Source organism: Geospiza fortis, unplaced genomic scaffold, assembly GCF_000277835.1.
Source record: "Geospiza fortis unplaced genomic scaffold, GeoFor_1.0 scaffold18, whole genome shotgun sequence".
NCBI lineage: Eukaryota > Metazoa > Chordata > Aves > Passeriformes > Thraupidae > Geospiza > Geospiza fortis.
Window position 1 is genome coordinate 503,224 of NW_005054445.1, and position 8,379 is coordinate 511,602.

The window sequence follows — 8,379 nt, forward strand, 5'->3', positions numbered from 1 at the left end:
GTCCAGTCTAGTTTAGCTGTGGAAGCTATGATGGAGCTGCAATAGAAATGGTTTATGTCATGCCTTTGTCAAAAAGCTTTCCCCTACAGCAGCAGAATGTAATTGAAAAGCCATTTTAAAATAAAAGTAACTGAGTGCTTGCAAATGCAGGTTGTCAGGAATGGAGAGGGAAAAAACCTTTGCATTACATTAGATTTTACCAATCACTACTTGTGTGTCTTTATTAGTGTTTATACAGATGAGAAAAGCCACAGAAACTGCATCTGCTGCATGGTTATATCAGCAAGTGTTCCTGCCAGATACATTTTTAAGTTTTTCTTCAACTGTGACTAACAACGTAGTAATTGGCTGGGTTAAACACCTCAAAAGAATTAAAAACACTAAATTGTGATTTATTTTATGGCATACAGAATATGTCAATTTTTGAGACAGCAAACTAACATCTGAGCAGAATTCAAATAGTTTTTATTGCATATGAAACCATGAAAGACTGAGTGCACAGCCATCTTTTCATGTGCAATATATATGTGAAAGGGATGCTATTTACTCTTCTCTTGGGTTTATTTTTCTAGTCCTGGCTATGTGTATTTTTTCTTGGGGACACTATAGTATAAATTTTAAATATGCTATTATTCTCCTCCTCACCATCACTATTAAAACACAAAGTGAGCAACTATATCTATATACACATACTTATATATATATATATATATATACACACAGAGATATCTGTATATAGGTATACATGTGTGTGTATATACACACTGTATATTTATGTATTTATTGTTAAAGCTGACAACAGTTTTATCCACAACTTCCCACTAAAATTGTTTCAGAAAAACTCCGATTTCGCTTTTAATTCCCACTTTTCACCTTTGAAGCAACTGTGGAACTTTTACCAGTTCATTTTATTGGAGCACAATTTCCAAGTATTTGAGGTTATTTTGACCCAGAAATTATTAGAGTTTTGGGGAGGTTTTCAGTCAATGGATCAATCTTTTAATGGCCTTTCTCCTCTGCTGGCCAATCTCTGCAGCCTGTGCAGTGCAAATTCCTCAGGGAATCTCATCCTGGGGGGGGATTTCGGAGTTTCCCGTTCCTTAGCCCAGCCAGGCTGCTCCAGCTCCTGCTCCAGAGCTCCACCCTGCAGCCCAGACACGGCTGGGATTCCCCAGAAAGCTGGAAAATGCAGGGATGAGTCTCTGATGACTCAGTTGTTTCAGGATTCAACCAGGAACAAACTCTTTTGCCACAAAAAGCTGAATTTCAGCTCAGGTACATGTTCATTGTTTCCAAAAACAAATCACTCATTTCAGCATTCTTCCACATTGAAGATTCTTTCAAAGCAACATGGAAATAATTTTCTATTAAAAAGTAGATAGGAAAACCTGAAATGTCCATGTTAGTAAGTACTGAGACCATAAGAGACAGGACAGTGTCAATGTATTTCCCCACTTGATGTCTTTGAAGCCATTGTAATTTCTAACAAAATAAGCATTCTTCTTTGGTATCTGTTTGACCAGATTAGGTCTTATAATTATCCTAACAATGTTTCCAAAGATTTTTCAGCTCAAGCAAGGTCTTGAAGAGAACCAAAAAGGCAGAAGTAATAAATTCAGACTCCATCTCATTGCACAGACTATGCGAAATGACACTTACTCTTCTTAACAGTTCACTCTCAGGCATTTCTTTAAGAGCCAGCTGGAGATTCCCTGTACTTTGGAGTGTCATCCTACTAAAATCAAAGCTTTTGCCCTCACATGTGAGCCGATTTCGTTTAGATTACTAATATCCATCCTAAAATACATGTAACGAGCTAATCCTGCAGGTACACTGTGTGTCTTCTGTGGGCTGACACTGAGAATTCAAAATTCAGGTTTTAAAAACCTACAGAAGTGGATATCTGTACAGAAGCGAAGTGAAGATGTGAGAAAGGATAAAAGGCAGCTGGAGGGGGAGCACTCTGGTCTGACTTGTAGGCTGGGTTCAACATGCAGGACAGGGATTCCAAAGGAAAATTAATTTTCTTTCCACATGCCATCTGTGCAAAAACAAAACTATAGAGGAATTTCATTCCAAGATGTCCTCTGTGCATTGTGAACGGCCTGGTTTTCCCATTATGGTCTATCTAGCTAAGAATGACATATTACATATGAAAGAGGCAAAGTATGCATTCTACAGCACTAATTTATAGATTTAGGAAGCGAACTTCAGTTTCTCATCCCATCTGAGGAACTCATCACAGCCTTCCAGGATCTGAGGGGGCTGCAGGGAGAGAGAGGGGCTGGAGAGGGGCTCAGCACCAGGAGCTGCAGTGCCAGGGGCACAGGCTTCACCCCGACAGGGGGAAATTCAGTCAGGTATTGGGAATGAGGAATTGTTCCCTGGCAGGGTGGGCAGGCCCTGGCACAGGGTGCCCAGAGCAGCTGGGGCTGCCCCTGGATCCCTGGCAGTGCCCAAGGCCAGGTTGGACACTGGGGCTGGAGCAGCCTGGGACAGTGGAAGGTGTCCCTGCCAGGGCAGGGGTGGCACTGGGTGGCCTTTTAGGTCCCAGCCCAACTCATTCTGGGATTCCCTGATTTGATGACTCTATGAAAGTATTCTTCTCTGGGGTCCTGAGGACCCTTTATTCCTGTGGGATGCTTTACAGAATAATATGATCATAGGGAAGTGTATCTGTTGTGCTTATCCTCAATCTCTCTTGAAATTCAGTACAGAAAATCCATGCAGCACAGGAAGAAAATGTCCAGTCAGGATATTCCCCGTTCCTGTAGCTCCCTGGTCACCTTCTGCAGTGACTGAGCCAAGGCTGTGTCACAGCCCCCAGCAGCTCAGCAGGGCCTTGCTGTCTGCCCTGCTGCTCTTTGTTCCATGAACAATAGTTAAACATGAATATTTTACCTTCTCAACTCTTGTCATTATCCAGATACTGTAACAGGAAATTTGCATTCCTGAATAGGCACAGCTGGAAGTAATTTAAGAAAGATCCTTCAAAAGAAGGGAAGAGAATTTAGGAAGCATATGGAGTCACAGGTTTACATGATAATCAACAAAAGCAGCTCTTGTTCCTCCTCATTTGCAGGGAGACACTTCACACTCCAAGCAGAGGGAACGTCCCACAGTCTCTCTGCAGGAAGCTTTCTTTCACAAATTATTTGCTTTAACTCTGAAATGCAAAGAAGTCCATGAAAAAAAAAGACAACACTTTGTCAGATAAAACTTTGGTAGGGACCCAGTTAAAATTCACTTATCTCACACACTAGTGAGAGTGATGGGCTGCTTTACTTTAAGCTTATTCTCACAGTCCTTTAATTGCTAAAAATTAAGTCTGTTTGGAAGTAGCTCTGAAGTCAAGAACAAGTGGAGTAGAAAGGGGCCTGAACTAAACCATGAACTGAGATATTAGAAAATGCCAAAAGAGGGAAAACTGTGGTGAGAAAATTCATGTAACTGTGCATGGAGCAGAGACATGCAGAACTAATTTCAGATATTTTCTCTATGTCTTCTGATACCCAGGAATGAATTTGAAACCTAGTCAGGACGTCCTCCAACCAAACCCTCTTTAGAATCGTTCTGTCGAGAAACTGGATTTGAACAAGAGCTGAGCACTGTTTGCAATCGTGGCTTTTGTGCTCAGAATCTGCCATGCTGAGCTCTGCCTTTGCTCAGGAGTAAATTCAGCCCAGTGCTGTTGGTGTCACCCAGCCTGGCTGCTGCAGTCCCCTCCCCACATCTGAGGACAGCACACACACACAGCCCATAGAGCTGCTCACAAGGATGTTGAAGTGTTGGTCCATTTGGCTGCCAGAAATAAGATAATTGTCATTTAAGGGATTTTCACTGAAATTAAGCATCTGTCAAGCAGGACCTGAGTGAATGGAATGTAGAAAGTGTGAATGAGTCAGCAAGACAAAGAACTTTTATATCCTGGCACTGTACTTTTTATCCCACACAATTCAGGTGGGCTCGTGCCTTTGATTCTGTATAAATGACAGTGTTTAGATATTTATTATCTATTACACCTAATCTGTTTCTGTGTTAAACTTAGAAACAAACAATGGACACTCACCTCTGTGGAATTGCAGCAACAGCACAACTGAAAGTCACAGAGGATTTGAAAAATTAAAGGCATCAGAGCAGCAGATCCAACTAGTTTTACGTCTAGATTCCCAAACTCTACACTTCCACACTTTCCACCTTCTCTGAAGCCTGAGGGTCACCATGAAGTTACTTTCCTAACCCGTCTGAGCAGTTATACTGAGCTCAATAGTATAGCACAAAATATCAGAGAAAGAGTCCAAATGTGGAATTAATCACCCACTAGAATAAGGAAAGTATGAACCTGTTTGACTGATCACTTCCAGTTGTAAACCTAAATACCAGAAAAATTCTTACAGTCCTGTTCCTCAGTGTTCCACTGCTGTGAATTTTCAAGTGATACTTTGATGTTTAAAACAAGAAATTCAACAAAAGGGATTCACAACATGTCTCTTATCAAACTGTGCTGTACAGAGGTAGAAGGATGGTCTGTGTCCTACAGCTGACAGCTATCAGGAGCTCTGGTTAAACTCTCTGAGGGGTCAGTGCCTGCAGAAATGATCCCTACACTGCACAAACATTGTAGACACTACAGAAACAAGGTCCCAGCCATGGACGCCTGACATCCCTCAGGAGATCACAGGGCTGGATGCAGGACTTACCTTCACCCACTGGAAACCTGCTGCCAGTTGATGTAGCATATTCCACACATCTGAAATGCCACTTCAGGAGCTGTGACACCTGTCAGCCCTCTGCTGCCACTCAGCCACTACTTCAGCTCTGGCTGCAAAGAAGGAAAAAGGACATTTGAAATCCAAACTATTGGTGGGACCATAAAAAAGGAAACTGAAGCCTGGCCTATAAACTACCACAGCAGCCTAAAGAGAGTCTAAAGATAAGCAATTAAATACTACTTACAATTAATAAATAGCTTATACCTAGAATCACAGAAGTCCAGGTTTGGAAAGGACCTTAAAGATAACCCAGTGCCACCCCTGCCATGGGCAGGGACACCTCCCACCATCCCAGCCCCATCCAACCTGGAATATTTAACACTCATTTTTGCTACAATGTTCCCATAACTAAAATGCTTGAGGCCATATCAAAATTCTTTCACATCTCTTTTGTGTTATCTATGGAAAAAATCTGTTCTGGCAATGTTATCCAAGACAAGACACACTGTAGTGAAAAAAGGAACAGCTGCAGATGCCATTAACCAGCAAGACGTGCTTTGAACATTTCTAAGAGCTCTAAAGGCATATTAGAAAATTAGTGGGTTTATCATTATGATGGAAAAGGGAGAAGATTATTTTAGGAAGTGGAACTGCCACTACAGTAGTGAAAAAATACATAAGAGAAGACAAAAAAAAAACCAAACAAAAAAACCCCAAAAAATCACAAACCCAAAAAAACCCCAAACAAGTAAGAGGCACCTCTGCCTGTAAGAAGTTCATCTACAGCTGTTTCAGTAGTCACAATTCTTTCATAAATAGGGCAGGAAGTTGAGTCAGTCTGGACAAAGGGAGCAGGAACAAAGAAGAAACCTGCTGAGTCATTTCTCATGACAAGTCTTGAATTTAAATTGGTACATTAAGGATGGTCACAATTTCCCAGAGCAGTCATCCTCACACCTCATCATTTCACACCTCATCATCCCAGGTGTTTCTAACAATGTCCCCACACAAGTAAAATATAGTTAAAATATAATTAATGTGACTGAATGCAAAGGAAAGACTCAGTGTGATCTGTTGTTACCTACTGGTACAGGCACTGCATTCCTGAGGTTCATTTGAGACCTTGATGGACACTTAAACAGCCCTAACTGAATTCTAGAACTAAGATCCATTCCAGCCAAGGAAACCAGGCTAGATTCCCTAGTACCTCCAAATGTATTAACTGAAAATTTCTAGAACTAATTATTTAATTATTAAGAAATAGCCTCTGTAATTTGGGCTGATAGATTCAAGTCAGTAATTTTCTGTAGTGTTTAATTGTTGACAGTACCTCATCTGTATCAATCCTTCATTTTATACCCACTTTTCACCCCTGTTAAACCAATCAAGTTTTAATTGCAAAAAAACAGTTCAGCAGCACAGGTGGAATTTCAGAGTTCCCAGCACAAGTGTTGAAAAGGAAACAGGCATTGACTGGCTATTTTATATTCAGTATTGCACAAACATATTTCACTCTTGCTCCACCAAAGGAAGAAATAAATTCATGTGGCTTCTGTGGCCCCTCACGACTGCAAATACACTGAGTCTTTTTTAAAAATTTGGGATATACGTGCCATAAAAGCACATTCCTAGACAGTGCATTTTGCTAAGGTTAAGCTCTGTGAAGTGATGATTTGTGTGATGACTGAGCTACTAATATAAAAGCACTTGGTTGGTAAAAATACTCCACACATTCATACTATGAAGTACCTATGGCATTTTGAAATATATTCATTTTGCAGATATTTTTTTAAATAAAGGACCCTTTTGAACTAATTCACAATTCATATGAATGACTGAAACTGAATAAACTCCCTCATTTTGAGAATTTGTTCAATATCTTTACAGAAAACAACATCTTTATGGATGACTTTGCAGCTCAAGACTCCTTTATGCCCGAGGCATTTGAATTTGCTTGGATAAGGACTTCTCAAAATATCCTCTTAAATATCCCTACCATCCAATTTTTTAAGCTCTTTTGTCTTTAAAAGCCTCAGAGATTTGGTAACAGCCACTGCCAGTCCCCACCTGACCTGCAGCTCCATTTACTGCATCCACCTGGCCACCAGGAAAGGCGCCAATCATGGAACCACAGTGAGCATCTTAAAGAATAAAAGATAATAAATGGCAAATGATCATTTCACTGCCAATTACAACCTCTATTCTGCAGTCACACGGCATTTCAACAAATATCAGGGGTTACAAACTGATACTTTTTGTAGCATTAGAAGTAAATAAATCTTCATATTAACATCGAGCAAAGAAAAACTCCTCCAGATGTCAATTTTCATTAAAAATATAATTTGAGACTATTTCCATCCTTGTGACTGTAGACAGAACAGTTTAATTGAGTAATTGATATTTAGGTGTCAGATACCTATTTACTTCCTATTACCATTTCATTTATCAGATGCCTATTACTTACTGTATAACATTTTTATTTCCCTATTTTCTCTGCAGCTGAATATGCCTTCAGGAGTTCCAATAACTTTATAACGCTTACAAAAGGGCAAAAAGCCAAGGGCCCCCAACTGCTGTATTTACAGAAGGCTGTTTCAAAGTCCAATTACAATTACAAGAAAACTTTTTTTTAAAAAATAAATCCGTTAAACAGTTCCAATGCTCCAAAGAGATTTGCCACAGTGTCTCTTTAAAGCCCACGGCCTAAGGAGGGTTTTGGGGGGGAGAGAAGCCGCGGCTCAGGGCCGGGCTGCCGAGGGCCTGGCGGGGCCGCTCGCACAGGCGGCCGGGAGCGGGCAAGGCCCGGCCCATTGTCCGGGGCAATTGCTGCGCTAGGCCGCTGGGAGAGCGGCCCGGGCAGCGGCTGAATCCGGCATTGTCCTCGCACCACAAAAAGATTTGGGAGTCTGAAAAGCAGAGGAACGGAATCTCACAGCTTCTTAGAGTCCCCTCTGAAAGGGCCATTGTAACATCATCATAAATCCTGGGCTCCCCAGGCACTTGACAACTAAAGCAGTGGACAATAGAATTCTTGTGCCGGACAAAACACTCCTTGTCTGCCAAAGCGCTTATCTGCTTCATTTACAAATGTCTTTCATTGTACCCAAATAATTCCCTATTAGAAAAACGATTAGGAACAGCACTAAATAAATATTCACAGCTTTGTGGGCCGTTTGGCAAAGTGAATAAACCGATACAATCGAGGTGCACGCAAAATACGAGATTTATGCCGAGGAAACCCAAAACAACCCCAAACCTCTGTTTATTTTCATTTTCCCTTTTCCTGATGCACTGCGCACACATTTGTCCCTCTAAAAAACACCCAGGTACATTACTCTTATCAAAAGAGATGAAAAATATTAGAAATCCACAACAATCTCAAATTGGAGAAAAATTGCGTCCACTGTACCCCTAAAATTAAATATTTCCAGGAGAGCAGTTCCAGAAATAAACTTGGGAGCATATCTGAGAGTTTAATGAAATAGAGACAAATTGCTCACAATCACAAAAGGATTTAAACTGTGGATTTCTAACTACATATGTTTAGGTCCCACTTACAGCCAAATCCAAAAGCATCAGGGATGAGTTTCTGAAATGAAATGGTGCCAGATTTTTGCAACTCTTTTCAAGCCCAATGGAAATTCTGGTAAATATCACAGAACTGACA

At 40.8% G+C, this 8,379-nt stretch overlaps 1 protein-coding gene across 1 annotated transcript in view; it reads right to left on the reverse strand.

The window, feature by feature from the left end:
* The window catches only part of CDH11 (cadherin 11), a 41,088-nt gene extending 36,266 nt beyond the window's left edge, over window positions 1-4,822 (reverse strand). Inside the window, exon 1 of the mRNA XM_005427435.2 lies at window positions 4,701-4,822. The gene's annotated coding sequence lies outside the window, so the exon portion shown is untranslated. The remainder of the gene's footprint in view (window positions 1-4,700) is intronic.
* Window positions 4,823-8,379: the final 3,557 nt, after the last annotated feature.